Genomic DNA, 17469 nt, shown 5'->3' on the forward strand with positions numbered 1-17469 from the left:
TCTCTGCTTCTTGAGGAAGTGAGAAAAATGGAGAAAGGAGTCATATCTCTGGAAGAGAGTCTAGCAGAAACACTGAGAAATAAAAATAGGAAGGTAGAAAATAGGTAAATATTTTAAAATTTCTGTAATATTTAACAATTTAAAATAATTTTAGCAAGTAAGATAAATCAAAATATTTCCTAGATCAAGTGGGCGTTAACAAAGATATAGAGGGAACTTGGAGGCAACAGAAGCAGTTTTGTTCCTATTACCTTTATAGATACCATAGTTACTCCACCTTTATTCTTTGTGTATTGGCCTTGGCTGGAATACCAATATTGTTCTTGCAAAGCTTTGAGTTATTTATTTATTTATTTTAAACAAAGAGCAAAAACAAAACCAAGGAGACGGTATCCTGTGATGCAGGCTGTTATCTCAAGGTGAGTTTATTTGTAGCACTAAATTGTGACGAATTGTTTGAAGGACTGAAACTTCTTTTCAGGTATAACATATTTTACTTGTCAAGTTTTGTTCATTTCATTGTAAACTTAAGTTGTTTGTCACACACTGAAAAAATCAGCTAAAACCGGGAAGTACAAAGGCCTGACTGAACTTGAATTTTCTCTCACACAGAGAAGTAACGAGCATTTCTGATCAAATCAGTGAATATGTCTCAGTTTCTTTTTTAAAATAAAATGTGAAAAGCAAAGGCCAGATTTTTATGTACAAAGCAAAACAAAAACAAAAAGCCTTTCAGGGCATAATGCATTTTTCATTAAATTTGTTGTTGAAACTATTCCGATTATATAATCTCATCCTCCCATGACAGCATAAGAAGTGTGGATTCTGGGGCGAAAAAGTAATTGCAGAAGGTGCTTAATGAGGCAGAACTCACAAATCTGCATTTATAGTTTTGTGGACAAATAAATCATCAGTGGAGGAAACAAATGTAAAGAAAAATTCAAGAAATACAAGGTTGGACTTTTTACTAAAATAGAGTTTTAAGACCCCTCAGAGGGATGTTGTGAGTATAAATAAGTGTAATGTGCTTAGAATTGCAACCTAGGGCTTAGTGAGCACTCTGTAAATGTTTGCTGTTTATTAATACAGGAGTTTTAGTAGGAAAGATTAAATCATATTTTAGTCTTGCATAATAAGCTGCACTATAATTTTATTATGGTGAATGTCCACTTCTAATGCATTGAAGAGTGGCTTTTTAAAGCAAAGAAGAAATGGAAATGCTTTTCTCGGTGCTCTTACGTGTGTGTGGTGTACATGTAAGAGATTCAGGGACAGCTTATCCAAATGACAACACCAGTGACCAGAGGTGCAGGAGCAAATGTGTAACTCTTAGCTCGATTTTGAAATATGTTCTTTTCATAAGTCTAGAGAGTTGATTAATTTGTCTGTACTATACCCTTTCCCTACATGTGTGCACTTTTAAGTCTTATGGAATGAAATAGAAACTTACGACCAACACATAGTTAAAGTTATTGTCAAAATTACATATTCAGAATTCATTGATGGGAAAGCTAGTTTTCATTCAACGTTCCTGCAGTTTAAATGTGTGACATACGAGTTTAAAGAGTGAGTCTATGAGTTAGTGCCCTCTGGTGGCACATGGAGGACAGCAGGCCGAGAGGGACCCAGCCCATGAGCTTGCCATCTTTCTTCTGAAGAGTTGCCACTTCATAATGGTTCTGACAGCTTTTCTTTTGGGTAGGTTTCAAGAAGGTCCATGGTGTGGGTTTATGTTTTTGTGTGCTTGGTGCTTGTCGCTTTTCTAATCCATGACACCCTGGCCTGGAATTTACCCAGAACGGCCTCCCTATGGGTCTTCTCTAGCAGCTTAGGTTGTGGGTAAAATTCTGGGTGAGAGGGTTTTTAGTCAATTGTTGTAAGAAGGTCTACCAACGTTAAGATTTTCAACAAGAAACCAAGACATCTATTTTTAGATGCATCTTTTAACTAGCCTTTTCAAGGAGGAACCCTGTCACTTCCTTGGTTAAGGACTGATGCCTCCCTGATGGCCTTTGGGTGACTCAGTGGCACAACTGGAGGCAAACCCGATAGTTTGGGGTCAAACAGACCTGGAGCTGAATCCTACTTCACCTCTTAAAAGCTGTGGGACCCTGGAAAAGTTGCTCCGTCTTTTATGAGTTTCTTTAGCTGTGGAATATGGATGCTGATGAGGATCCTAACCGGTGTCCAAAGGGTGAAATGAGATGATATGTGGAAAAGCCCTGACACTTTGATGGACACAGGTTGCTACCAAATATATGCTGGTTTCCTTCTCTTCCTTAAAGGCAAGCCCTCCCCTCCTTTAATTTAAGAGTCATCTTTTTTTAATATACATTTTAATTTTTGCATAGTATTAGACTTACAGCTTAGTTATAAAGATAGTACAGAGTTCCCATATACCCCTCATCTAGTTTCTTTTACAAGCCCTACTTCTATGATGATGTGTTTTCCTGATCACTTTTCATATATAATCCCTATGAATTTTGATCAGATTTGGTTTAAAGTGCCTGTTTAACACTTTGCTGAGGCTGAAACTTTTCACCTTGAATACCTGAATTCTGTTGCAGATGGGGCATTTGCTTCCAAGTCATCCTTCTGTTTTTACATTTATGTCTGTGACCATTTGACATTAGAACAGCCTTCTGTCATTTCCCAGGTCTTAACAATAAATAGTTGCCCTCATGCGATTAATGAGCTGGGGAACCTAAGGAAAGAGGTTAGTCAGAGCCCAAGGCCTTTAGATCCATCCTACGAATGTGCCCAGAACACTTCGGTGGCCAGGAACCTGGCCCAGCCAGTGTCTCCCCACAGCACTGTACACTAACGTTGCTTTGAAAATGCCTTTTTTTTTTTTTTTAATTGGCTAAACTCTACCTTAATGGTCTTATTTATGCTATTAATATGCATATATATATAATATGCAAAACAACTCTTTTGTATCTAGTAGACTATTTCATTTCAGTTCAGATCCTTACTGATATTATGAAGCCAGTGTTATTAAGCCCAAATGAATAGAATCTCCTCATACTGTACCTTCAGAGGGTATTGTGGGCTGGGGAGACTGTTGGTTCCTCAGATGTTTCTGCTCTTACACCGACACTGTCAGTGTCATCAGCAAGCTCTGAGGTAACTGTAGCCTCTTGTGTGAGGCTTCAACTTGGCTTGTGATCTGGGAGTTTACGTATCTGTATTAGAGATAAACCTTGACCGTAAGAGATGGATGACCTATTTTTTACAAGAGCTGCTGAGATATATGGATGAGAACATGTTCATGTAGTTTGAAAAAGTGATAAAATGGGCCAGGTTCTTGAAAGGCTAGCAGAAATCTTATGTAAACATTTAGGTCTGGTCAAGAAAACAGAAAATCAGTCTCAAATGAATTTTTTTTTTGCAAATGTGGTCGGGGTCGATACTTTTATGTAAATTCTAATACCTGTTTCTGTGGTGTTCGAAACTTAATTTTTGTTTTGTCATGTGATGGCTTGCTTTGTTGTTGTTTATTTTTTTGTTTGTTTTTGTATTTTGGCCAGGCCTTCATTTCTAACAGTATCACATTTAATCTTTCTGAAAACATGAGTTTAGAGGAACCCATATGCTGGCAGCTGTGTTATTGTTAGGTGCCGTTGAGTTAATTCCAACTCATAGCGACCCCGTGTGACAGAACAGAACTGCCCCATATGGTTTTCTAAGCTGTAATCCTTATGACAGCAGATCGCCAGGTCTTCCTCTCAAACTGCTGGATGGGTTCATACTTTCAGCCTTTCAGTTAGCAGCCGGTCGCAACTAATTCCCAGACTGTTACATCTCATTGACCACGTTCGTGATTTGATGTTTTTTCTTTTTAATCGGTAACGTAGAGGTGAATCTGAGAGGCCAAAATGTATGAATTAAAGTATGTTTTAATTTTTTTGAAGTTCTAATAGTTGTAATAAAGAATCAAAAAAATTTTTTTTTTTTTTTTTTAAAGACTGAGAGAAGTTTCAGGTTTCTGCCTGTTGAAATGTTACACCCCTGTAATAAGAACACACACCTCTCCAGCCTGGTATCTAAGAGTTCTGGAGGAGCATCCAGAGTCGATCCTTGCTGGTTTCCTAATGGTCTCTGCAGTATGGGCAGGCGTGCGACTCCCTTAGAGCAGTTTCAAATGTCACATAGCTGGATAAAAGACCCTACCTCTGAAAGGATACTCTGCATAAAATCTTTGTTGTTTGAAAAGTGGTTCTGGTTGCCCTATTCAAGTTTAATGCCTTTTAGGAAGTTATAAAACAAATGGAACAAAGCATTTCCTTCTGTTGTTCATAGGTTGCTATGAGTCGGAACCGACTTGAGGGTGCCTAACAACATGGCAACATAAAACAAACGAGACTGGCTAGATGGAACAAGAGGATGGATAACCATTAATCTAAGATGGCCCCTGTTGAGATGTTTCCAGAATCCAACATGAGGATTTTAGCCTTACGTGCACATGGGGGAGTTGTGTATCATAATAGGGTTATATTCAATTGGAGGGGAAAGGACACCTACATAACTGATCCCAGACAGAGTAGGTGCGATTCTTGGTTCCCGTTGGATAGTGAACTTTGCTATGGATACTTGAGAGATGGTATTAATGCTTCTCTTTTAGCTTTGGAATCCTGTAATCCATTTTGCCAGTCTGAGAAAGAAGCATTTTGTGTTCATTAGGAGCCTACTGACACTGACTGGAAAAGAAATTTAAGATTTTGGTTGTATAATTTATATAATGACCTAAAGCATCAAGCCCTCTCCCCACGATGCACAGAAGGTCCAGTTGTTGTTGTTAGGTTCCGATGAGTCTATTCCAACTCATAGAGACCCTATGTACAGTTGTTATGCTTGAGCCCCTTGTTGCAGCCACTGTGTCAGTCCGTGTTGTTGAGGGTCTTCCTGTTTTTCCCTGGCTCTCTGCCAAGCCTGATGTCCTTCTCCAGGGACTGATCACTCCTGATAACATGTTCAAAGTATGTGAGATGTAGTCTTGCCATCCTTCTAAGGAGCATTCTGGTTGTACTTTTTCCAAGACAGATTTGTTTGTTCTTTTGGCAGTCCATAGCACATTCAGTATTCTTCACCAACACAATTCAAAGGCGTCAGTTCTTCCGATCTTCCTTATTCATCGTTCCGCTTTCGCATGCATATGAGGCAATTGAAAACAGCATGGCTTGAGTCAGGCGCACCTTAGTGTTCAAGGTGACATCTTTGCTTTTCAACACTTCAAAGAGGTCTTTTGCTGCAGATTTGCCCAATGGAATATGTCTTTTGATTTCTTGACAGCTGCTTCCATGGGTGTTGATTATGGATCCAAGTAAAATTAAATCCTTGACAATTGCAGTTTTTTCTGTGTTTATTGTGATGTTGCTTATTGGTCCAGTTGTGAGGATTTTTGTTTTCTTTATGTTGAGGTGTAATCCATACTGAAGGCTGTGGTCTTTGATCTTCATCAGTAAGTACTTCAGGTCCCCTTCACTTTCAGCAAGCAAGGTTTTGTCATCTGCGTAACGCAGGCTGTTAACGAGTCTTCCTCCCATCCTGATGCCCATTCTTCATATAGCCTGGCTTCTCGGATTATTTGCTCACCCATACAGATTGAATAAGTATGGTGAAAGGATACTACCCTGACACACACCTTTCCTGACAGTCCAATTAGCCAAATATTTATCCAGGTTACAAATTTTTTCAGTCATGGTTAGATGCTTCATTCTGTTTTTTTCTTTTCGTTTTCTTTACATACCAGATAGATGTACATTGAAAAATAAAACAAGCTCCAGTGTTTAAAGGTTGAACATTACAATCTGTACTTAGAGTTGCCTTTTGGCAAGCGCAGTTAGTAAATGGGAACTGGGGCGATTGTTTATTGTGAATGAGCCTGTCTTTTTAATGCCTACCAGTTCACCCTGGACTGAATGAAATGGAGTAGGTTCTACATTTTAAGTTGTATTTTGAGAACCAACCATTCATGATGAAAGCAGAGTTTCTGCAAAGTTTGTTTTAAAGATAATGCTACCCATTATTTCTGTGAACCCAATAAAAATAGCATGGAATAAAATTTAATTATGCTATACTGAATATTTCATGTGGAATTAAGGGGCAAGAGCTGCCTTTAAAAGGCATTTGGCTTGGAAAGAGTAAAGGCTTTGCAGGTTCTTTGGAAGATACTATAATTAAAAGATTTGTTCAAATGTATTTTTCCCTTTTTGAAGAGTTTAAAGAAATCCATCCCCCCTTCCTAAATTGATTACCTCTCAAACCTCAGCCCTGCTTGGCAGTATATGCCTGGGAAGCTGCTACTGTGCTGATGTGGCTACTTCTTTCTGCTCAACGTAAAATAGGTGTTTAATCTTCTGATTTGGATGTTTTAATAGAAAGTAAATGTTCGACTTGCTTTGGTTTCTGCTGAACCTGTATTTAAATCCACAGAGTTTGAATAAAGTGCAAACATCACTGGACTAACCATTTTAAAGATTTCAGGATGTGACAATTCTAAATGGGGTTCCCTTTTAAAGATAGAAATGGCTGCTTGCATTTACATGATTACTGCTAACTAGCATAACATTTTAAATGGTGACAAACTCAGGGTAGAAAAAGTATCTGTTTTAAAAGGGCTGGTAAAAGGAAGCTGAAAATGCTCTGTGAGCAGCTGCGCCCATGGACGGCCCTCTGCAAAGCCAGGAAGCCCAAGAACTTTCGGTAGGGAGGGTGGTGTCATGGGAGGAGGGGAGTAGCTCAGGAAGGATTCTCGTAGACTCCGGCAATGTGTCCCTTAGGCTGAAACTTACCACCTTTCATTTTGAAGCGTGAGTATAAGTATTGGTACTTAAATCTGCTCTGCATTTTTGGAACAGGTGCAGTGTTCTCCATCCCTGTTAAAAGGTGTCTAGTGAAGGTTGACATTCAAGGTTGATGAAAAGAATACAGGAGAATATTTGTGAAAATGAAGATGAGAGATCTTAGACAAACTCAATAGTAGTTCAAGCCAGAAGCTCAGGAGTATCCTTGATTATGCCCTTTTTTTCTATCCCAAACATCTAATCCATCTAAGTTTTTTGATTCTCCTTCCAAGACATAGATATATCCAGATTTCCACATCTCCACTGGTATCCCCTAGTCCAAGCCACCGTTGTTTTCTTTGCTTGGACATCTGTGACATTATCCTATTTAGATCTCCTGCCTCTAATCTTGCTCCCTTGCAGTATATTCTTTATACAGGAGCCAGGGCAAGCTGTTAAGAATGTAGACAGGATTGTGACACTAGCTTGCTTAAATCCTACACTGAATTTTTATCCACTTGAGAACAATTGACCTGTGGAATCCTGTCGCCAAGACATCTCTCATTTCCCACCACTTGCCCCATCCTTCAGGCACATTGGGCCTTTCCGTACCTAGAATATACCAAGCATGATTTTTTATGCTTTAGCTGATTCCTCTGCCTGGAGTGTACTCCCTCAAACCCCCACCCCCTCCATGTTTGTATATTGGCTCCTTCATGCCTCACCTCAAATGTTGTGTCCTCAGAGAGCCCCTCTCTTCGCTACCCAAGCGGACATAATCCCGCATCACTCTTATCACATGTTAGTTTTCTTTTTTTTTTTCCATAGCATTTGTTACTGCCTTTTTAGATATTCTCTCTCCCTTTTTTTTTGGCCTTGTCCCCTCCTCACTACACTAGAATGTACGCTCTTTTAGGACTGGGGCCTTATCTGTCTTGTTCTCGGCTGCGTCCCCAGCGTCTAGAAGTGCCCATAAGCACACAGATACTGATTAAATGAATGCAGAACAGAACTCTGAAGATGGCTAACACCCAAGGAGGGCTCTGTGGTGGTGTGAATAACCGGGCATCCAGGAAAGGTTGTCCTGAAGTCTTTGTTAACGTCTCCGCAGGTGTTTTTTGGAATTGTTTGGGAAACACTGGTCTAGACCTTGCCTTTTTGGATGGAAAGCTGAAATCTAAGGATTCTTAGGATGGCTGTACTTCAACAGAATCAGCTTCTGTCCCAAGAAGGACATGGGAAGTGGTTCTCAGGGCCCCCTGAATGATCTGAGATGAAATAGCAAGTATTCACAGTGTTCTTGGTCATAGAAGTGAGATTAGCTAGTGGTAGTTTGCTTCCTGGCTGGTGGTAGTGGCACAGCACTGCCTCCCTTTGCTAAAAACTGGATTTGAACTCCCTTGCATCCAGCTTGATAGCCAGGCCTCATTTTCTGTGACTTGTCTTGTGGCATCTTTCTTATGAGCATGGGTGGGGACAATTGCTATGTTCAATATTCATTCCGGGGTTGGGGAGGTATATCTGCTGAGATATTTGCAGAAAACTTTGGTGAGCAGTGTTTTGCTTCCCTGATTTTCCTTCTGATAACATTTCAGTTTTCTTAAGAGGAAGCTGTGGTAAGGCTACTGATACCTAGGAAGTTGTTGAGGGTGCTAGGAGGTAGTTAATTAAACCGTTTTCATTCAACTTCCTTAGGGAAGAAAAGAATCACATTTCCAACTCACTGGGTCTCAGATATATTATGCTATTTGAAGCATTTACTTCAGTCTCAAATATGCTAGTTGGGGACTGGGTTGTAGAACTCAGGAGACCTGTCTGTTAAGCAAAAACTCCCCATTCAACTTTACATTCTTGTTGCTGTCTTTATCAAGGCATTATTAGAGTGGTTGGCTTGTACAAATAAAAGCAGTAAATTCTCAGTTAATTTATAGTGAAATAGACCTTCGTAGAGTGGATACCTAGGAATAAAGCCCTTGAACTGGAATATTTGAGTTCATTTGACTAAACATCAACTCATTAGATTTAAGAAATTCCCTCCCTTCTCATGTTTGGATCCTAATGTCACCCAAGGTAAGGTGCCTTGATTTTACTTGGTTCCCACTTGCCCAACTAGAGAACAAGTTCAAGTTGGAGGAGACAGACAACCTGCATCTTGACAGTCACAAAAGGGTCTGGCCTTTCAGGGACCAGATGTGTGAAATACAGCTGGGTGGATGTGGCTGGAAAATAGGTTTCGACCAGCCTGTGAAGAGCCTCATGTGCAAGAAGTAGGCAACCACACAGATTGTTTTCTCCCTGGCAATGAGATGGTGGCTGGTTGTGTGTTTAGGGTCAGCTGGCATCAGGGAGAAGAATTGGGAGTACCTGTCAGTCGCTGGTTTCCTAGTTGTTGGAAACTCCATAAGCCTGTCTTTCTTGGAAGCCATTTTTCTTTTATGACAAACATTATGAGATACCCCCCCAAATTGTGTTATTTCTGATTTAGCTCTTTGTTTGATTGCTTTTGAAGTTAACGAGGTTTAAACCACTGAATGTTCTGAATATTCTCATACACACCTGGGTACTAACCAAAAAAAACAAAGCCAAATTTGTTACTGTCCAGTTGATTCTGGCTCATAGTGACCCTATAGGACAGAGGAGAACTGCCCCACAGGGGCTGGTGGATTAGAACTGCCAACCTTTTGATTAGAAGCCAAGCTCCTAACCACTGTGCCACCAGAGCTGCACCTGGGTACTATTCTGGTAAGCATTTGAACAGCATTGACTTGGCCACATGGATTATTGGAAATTGGCATGTGCAGTGCACTTGACATTGTATTTGACACGCTTTCAGTATATGGTTGTTGCTAGTTGCTGTTGAGTTGACTCTGACTCATGATGACCTCATGTGTACAGAGTAGAACCGCTCCATAGGGTTTTCAGGGCTGTGACCTTTTGGAAGCAGATTGTCAGGCGTGTCGTCTGAGGCGCGTCAGGGAGAGTTTGAACCATGGACCCTTCAGCTAGTGGTTGAGTGCTTAACCGTTTGTGCCACTGAGGGACTCTTCAATATATGGTACTTATTATTTAATTATTGGAAAGATGGCTTTTCATATGGGGTTCTTGATCTAACTTGAAGAAAGTGAGGTTGCCCCTCGTGGATAGCCAGCTGGGTTGTGTTTAACCAGCCTTGAATGTGAGCAAAGGAAAAGCACACGTTGCCTGTTAATTTCTCTTTTCCAGCCTTTAAAGAACCAATGTGATTTCCTGCCCACAGACAGCTTGGTTTTCTTTTTCTAGTCCTTTCATGACTGAAATATTTGCAGAAATTTCTGGCTAGCCACCAGTCCAGAGCTTTCCGTTTTTGCAGATGTTGTGCCTAATAGTATCTGAAAATCCCATGAGTTGAAAGTTTTTTCTTTTGGAAAGTTGGACTTCTGATGGTTCAGTTACTATAGTTTTATATTCCTTGTCTTTGGCACTGTGGTTGGCTTGTAAATCTATCTTATAGTTGGTTTAGAAACTTAAATGTAAGTTAAATTTCAGTGTCCTTGATTGAAAGAAAACTAAAAATTATGTATACTTTACAAGATTGCCCATCTATTACCCATTCCTCAGGTTGTAGTGTTGGAAGGAGATTATTCAGACTGTTTTCCAGGCAGATAAGCTGAAGCTCACAGAGGATAAGAGAATGGGCTCATAGTAACTGGGAACAGTGTTCAGGTGGCATTGACTTTGAGTGGCCCCTCAAGGTAGTACAAATGGTTTCCAGGAAGAGTTCCGGAAATATACCAGAAAAGGATGTTCATGAGTCTCATCTCAAATGGAATTTCCTTTGCTTCAGCTGGCCAAGCTAGACTGATTCCTAGAAGGGCCTCTGGCCTCTCATCATGTACCAGGCCTCCAAACAGGTATTCAGTTGACACAGAGCCCCAGGTTTGTTTTATTTTTTAAATGGAGAAATGGATGATCTAGACCCAGCTCCAAGGTGCTACTGTCTTGCATTACCTTCAGGTGCCTGAGCCCTTACAATCTGCTCTCATGTGGATCTGTAGGGAAAAGGCGGGCAGTTCTGCAGAGTCTGTGAAGTCATCTGTACCTTGGCTGCTTCTTCAGGGTGGGAGGGTTTGCTGCCCTTGACAACTCTGCTCGCCAGCCTGGAAGTGTGCCCAGCCTGCTTCTACGTGTTTGACGCACTATCGACAATAAATAATCATCGTTGCAGTGTGATGGCTGAGAGGCAGACTCCAGCCAGTGTGTGCTGGGTTGTAGTGTTTTCCTGATGGATGGCCCCTATTCTGGGAAGCAGCTTATTGTCTCACATGAACAGGCTTTCTAAAATAAATGACTGCTTTCTTAATATTTTGAATCATTTTCTTCAGCACATGTTTTGTTGCTGTGGTTTGAAAGCTTGCCAAATATATGCCTTTGCACAACTCCCTGTAGGGCTGGATATAAAATCAGACCAAACAATGTGATTTAAGGTTGAACATAATCACTTGCCTTGCATTTGATAGAATAGCAGTGGAGTGCTTGAGAGTCATTTCTCTTTTAAAAAATTATGTATATAATATGCACACACAAACATACACGCATATATAGCTTCACTGCCTCATAATAAAAAAGTCATGTCTGAAACCACTGGGCAAAAACACTAGCATGATAAAGAATTACTTGTGTGGCAGAGGCAATAATTAACTTAAAAAAATCATAGCAGTTGATACTATAAATGTAACTGAGGACCTTAGTCGAATTATATAAGGTTGCAGGATGGGAAAAAAAATCAAATGGTACAGAAATACATTTTAAACCGAAGCCCTTGTGAATACTTTCATTAGTTCACCTGTTTCTTTGTTCTGTGTACTTGAATAATTGAGCCATAAACTTGGTGAACTTGGTGTTGCCTACCAGTTAAACAAGGGTCTTTGGTGTTTATATTTCAAACATTGTTGTATGTTTGTTGTTCCTGGATTGTCAGCTACCTGTAATTGAGACCTTTCCATGTGCCTGTTGTATTGGTGGAAAAAGTGTAGTTAACAGCCCCACTCCCTGGAGCTCTTTAAAAGATGAAATTGAGAGCTCTTTGAGAAGTCACATGTGAAATGCAAAGTTTGTTTACCAGGCCAAGAGAGAGATCATGTTGCAGAAGCTTATGGTAAATATTCGGATAATAGAGGGTAGAGGTGCGCTAAGACATCAGCTTCTTCATTCGCTGGTATGTTGGAGTTCTTCAGGCTTGCTGCCAGCATTACATCCTGCACAGGAGAAAGAGGTGCTGTGTAGAAGGAATAACTTTGAAACTGTGAACCATGTCTAAGTTGTCATAGGAACCAGAGTTCTTCGATGATGGCATCCCATTGCAGTGCAAATAGCCTCCCAATGTCCCTTGTTAGAGGGTGTATTCTAACAAGAAAAGAAAATTCTCTGAGGTCAAAATTTTGCAGTTTCATTTGTGCATTTAAAATGAATTTTCTCCAAGTTTTTTTTTTTTTTTGAGTTTCAGACAGAATAATCTAATTCCAGAATTTAACTTTTATTTGCAAATAACATGATTATAAAAAACACCTACAAGAATAAGTGAATTTAACAAGGCTGCAACATACAAGGCCAATTGCATTTCTGTTAGCAACAATTGGAAAATGAAATTTAAAAATTAATATTGTTTACAATAGCTTCAAAAACATCAAATATGTTGGAATAAGATTAAGGAAAATAAAGTGTAAGACCTCTTCACTGAGGGCTACAGAACATTGTTGAGAGAAATTAGAGATCTGTATAAACGGAGGGCTCTACTAGGGTTTGAAAGATGGTATTGTTAAGATGTCTGTTTTCCCTAAATTGATTTATGAATTCAGTGCCATCCTAGCCAGAATTTCAGCAGGTTTTTTTTTTTTAAAGAAATAGACAAGTTGATTGTAAAAATGTATGGGGACGTGGAAAGGACCTAGAAAAACCAAATCAATTTTGAAAAAGAACAAAGCTGAAGATTGTACTGCCTGATTTCAAGACTTCCTATAAAGCTACAGTAATCAAGACAGTATGGTATTGCTAAAGGATAGACACATAGATTAATGGGACCGAATAGACAGTCCCAAAATAGACTCACACATATATGGCCAATTGATTTTTGACGAAGGTGCAAGGCAATTTAATGGAGAAAGAGTAGTCTTTTCAACAAATCATACTGGAACAATTGGACATCTGTATGCAAAAAAATGAACCTCAACCCATACCTTGTGCCGTATACAAGAATTAACTCAAAATGGATCATAGACCTAAGTTTAAATTCTAAAACTTTTAGAAGAAAACAGGGGTGAAAGTTTTTGTAACCTTGGATTAGGCAAAGATTTCTTAGAAACAACCCCAAAGCACAATTCATGAAAGAAAAAATGGGTGTCATACTTCTTCAAAATTAAAAACTTCCGTTCTTCAGAAGAGACCATTAGGACAATGAAAAAGCAAGTCACGCATTGGGAGAAGACCTTTGCAAAATATACATCTAATAAAGGATTTGTGTCCAGAATATATATAGACCACTTAAAACTCAATAATAAGAAAATAATCCAATTTAAAAATGGGTAAAAGATTTGAATAGATAATTTAAGATATACACATGCAACTGAGCACATGAAGAGATGTTTAACATTGTTAGTCATGAGGGAAAATGAAAATCACCACAATGATATAGTACTACATGCCTATTACCAAAAAATCAAACCAGACCAAACCATTGAGTCAATTTTGACTCATAGCAACCCTGTAGGACAGAGTAGAACTGCCCCATAGGGTTTCCAAGGAGTGGCTGGTGGATTTGAACTGCCAGCCTTTTGGTTAGTAGCCAAGCTCTTCACTACTACGCCACCAGGGCTTCATACACACTACCAGAATGCTTAAAAACCTGATAATACCAATGCTGGTGAAGATGCAGAACAACTGGAATTCTCATAACTTGTACAGCCACTTTTTTTTTTGGAAACCCAAAAAGGTGTTTATCTATTATTTTCATTTTATTGTGCTTTAGATGAAGGTTTACAGCTCAAGCTAGTTTCTTATTTGAAAATTTATACACATTTTGTGACATTGGTTGCAATCCCCACAATGTGACAGCACTCTCCCCCTTGCCACCCTGGGTTCCCTGTGTCCGTTCGTCGAATTCCTGATCCTTCCTGCCTTCTCATCTTGCTTTTGGGCAAGACTTATCCATTTGGTTTTGTATATTTGATTGAACTAAGAAGCACGTTCCTCAGGTGTGTTATTGTTTGTTTTAGACGCCTATCTAATCTTTGTCTGAAAAGTGGGCTTCGGGAGTGGTTTCAGTTCTGAGTTAGCGGAGTGTCCGGGGGCAGTAGTCTCAGGGTTCCTACAGTTTCTGTCAGCCCGGTAAGTCTGGCCTTTTTTTGTGAATTTGAATTTTGTTCTACATTTTTCTCCTGCTCTGCTGGGACTTTGTTGTGATCCCTGTCAGAGCGGTCAGTGTTGGTAGCTGGGCTGGTCTGAGGCTGGTGGAGGCTTTGGTTCGTGTCCATTAGGCTTTTGGGCTAATATTTTCCTTGTGTCTTTGGTTTTCTTCATTTTCGTTTGCTCTGAATGGGATGGGACCAATAGATGTGTCTTAGATGGCCACTCACAAGCTTTTAAGACCCCAGATGCTACTCGCTAAAGTAGGATGTAAAACATTTTCTTTATGAACTATGTTATGCCAGTTGATCTAGATGTCCCCTGAGATGTACAGCCACTTTTGAAAACAGTTTGACAGTTTCTTATGACACAGCAGTCCCACCTCTACATATTTACCTAAGTTATGTTCACATAAGAACTTATATGTGAATGTTTATGGTGGCTTTCTTCATGATCTTCAAAAACTGAAAACAACCCAAATGCCTTCAACTGGTGAATAATTAAACAACTTCATTGGAAGACTACTCAGCAATAAAAAGGCATAAACTGACATAATGTGGATGAATCTTAATAGTATTATGCTAGTAAAAAGAAACCAGATCTAAAAAGCTACATACTGTCTGATTCCATTTATATGACATTCTGGGAAAGGCAAAATCTGTATGGAAAGCAGAACCATCGTTGCTGGGGGCTGGGGATGGGATTGACTACAAAAGGGCACAAAGAAACTTTGGGGTGATGGAAATTTCTTGTATCTTGTTTACATAAGTATATACATTTGTAAAAATGCATAGACCTATACACTAAAAGGGTGAATTTTAATGTATGCAAATTATACCTAAAAAGCCTGACTGAAAAAAGAGACACCATTAAGAAAATGAAAAGACAAGCCATGGGCTGGGAAAAATATCTGCAACACATTTATCTGACAACTTACCCAACATATATAAAAAAATGCATGCAAATCAACAATAAAAAGATGAACAACACAATGAAAACTTGGTTAAAGACTTTGAACAAGTTATTTCACAAAAGAAGATTTACAAATGGTCAATAAACATGAAGAGGTGCTCAACATCTTTAGTCATCAGGGAAATACAAATTAACATCGCAATGAGATGCCATTTCACATCTAGTAAAATGGCTAAAATAAAAAGGACTACCAACATCAAATGTTGATGAGGTTGTGGAGCAACTAGAACTCCTGTATATTGCTGATGAGTGTGTTAAGTGGTATGGCCTATTTGGAGACCTGTTTGGCGATTTTAATGAAATGAAACGTACTGTATGATCCAGTAGTTCTACTCGTCGGTATTTACCTTTGTTTTTAGGTGTTGTTGAGTTGGTTCCAACTCATGTTGACCCTGTGTACAACAGAAATAAACACTGCCCGGTCCTGCACCATCCTCACAATCGTTGTTATGTTTGAACCCATTGTTGCAGCCTACTGTGTCAGTCCATCTCGTTGAGGGTCTTCCTGTTTTTCACTGACCCTTTTCTTTACCAAGCATGTTGTCCTTCTCCAGGGACTGGTCCCTCCTTCTTGTTGTTGTTGTTAGGTGCCATTGAACTGGTTCCAACCCATAGTGGCCCTTTAGAACAGAGTAGAACTGCCCCGTAGGGTTTCCAAGGAGTGACTGGTGGGTTTGAACTGCTGACTTTTTGGTTAGCAGCCATGTACTTAACCACTGTGCCACCATGGGGAGATGAAAATAAATGTTCACAAGAAGTACAAGAATATTTGTAGCCCAAAACTGGAAACAGCCCAAATATTCATCAACTGAAAATTGAATAGACAAATTGTTTATACAATGGAGCAATGAAGAATGAACTATTGATACAATATGGATGGATCTCAAAAACAAAAGATGAGCCCTTCCATGTTGGGTTTCCTCACTGTAAAATGAGGATAATAATACTGACTATTGTTGTGGGGACTAAATGATTAAAACATGTCCAGTGCTGGAAAAGTGCCTGGCATAGTCACTGCCATCGAGTTGATTCTGACTTATAGCAGCCCTATGGGACAGAGTGGAGCTGCCTTGTAGGGTTTCCAAGACTAAATCTTTACAGAAGTAGACTACCACATCTTTCTCCCACAGAGCAGCTGGTGGGTTTGAACTGCTGACCTTTTGGTTTACAGCAGAGCGCTTGACCACTGCGCCACCAGGGGTTCTTGAGTAAATGTTATATGTGCTTATTTAATATATAAGTAAAACTAAACATGAAGGTTAACCTCGAATAGTCTGGGGGGTGGGGGGGAAACATGCATTGTCTTAGTCATCTAGTGCTGCCATAACAGAAATAACCACAAGTGGATGGCTTTAACAAAGAGGAATTTATTTTCTCACAGTCTAGTTGGTTAGGGGAAGGCTTTCTTTCTCTGTCAACTTTGGAGGAAGGTTCTTGTCCTCAATCTTCCCCTGGTTGAAGAGCTTCCAGGTGCAGGGACCCCGTGTCCAGAGGACACGCTCTGCTCCTGGCGCTGCTTTTTTAGTGGTATGAGGTCCCCAACTCTCTGCTTGCTTCCCCTTCCTTTTTATCTCTTGAGAGAAAAAGGTGGTACAGGCCACACCCCAGGGAAACTCCCTTTACACTGGATCAGGGAGGTGACCTGAGTAAGGGTGGTGTTACAATCCCACCCTAATCCTCTTAACTTAAAATTACAATCACAAAATGGAGGACAACCACATAATACTGGGAATCATGGCCTAACCAAGTTGACACATATTTTTGGGGGGACACAATTCAATCCGTGACATACGTACTGTGTGATTGCATTTAGATAAAATCCAAGGACAGACAAAACCAATCTATGGTGATAGTGATTCTTGAGGGTGGAAGGGGAATTGAAAGAGGCACAAACTTTTTGGGGTGATGAAAATGTGTGAAACCCTATTTTGGGTGGTGATTATGTGGGTGTATACAATTGTTAAAACTTATTGAACAGATCAAGATCTGTATATATTATTGTGTGCTAATTATACCTTAATAAAAATATCTTAAATACTTCTATAGACATTTTATTAAATCTGAAATTAAAAAAATCTTTTATTCTGTTTGGTCATCACTACATGAATTTTGACATAACCTAGATTTCTGTGTGATACATCTTGTTGGCATTATCCGGAATTCTTCTGAGACAAGAGGCTTCTAATTGAGCTATTTGACATGGCTCAAAGTTTCAGAATATCAAAAGGACAGGTAAGTAACCTGTGCTTTTTTCTGACTCTGGTTCCTGCAGGACCTGCCTTTACTTACCAGTTAACCATTTGTAGAATCTCACAGTTGGAAAGATCTTGGAGAC

At 39.6% G+C, this 17469-nt stretch overlaps 1 protein-coding gene across 3 annotated transcripts in view; it reads left to right on the forward strand.

Moving 5' to 3' along the window:
* The window catches only part of CAMTA1 (calmodulin binding transcription activator 1), a 1103644-nt gene that overhangs the window by 101920 nt on the left and 984255 nt on the right, over positions 1-17469 (forward strand). The window lies entirely within an intron of this gene.

Source organism: Elephas maximus, chromosome 3 (assembly GCF_024166365.1).
Source record: "Elephas maximus indicus isolate mEleMax1 chromosome 3, mEleMax1 primary haplotype, whole genome shotgun sequence".
In the NCBI taxonomy this organism is placed as follows: domain Eukaryota; kingdom Metazoa; phylum Chordata; class Mammalia; order Proboscidea; family Elephantidae; genus Elephas; species Elephas maximus.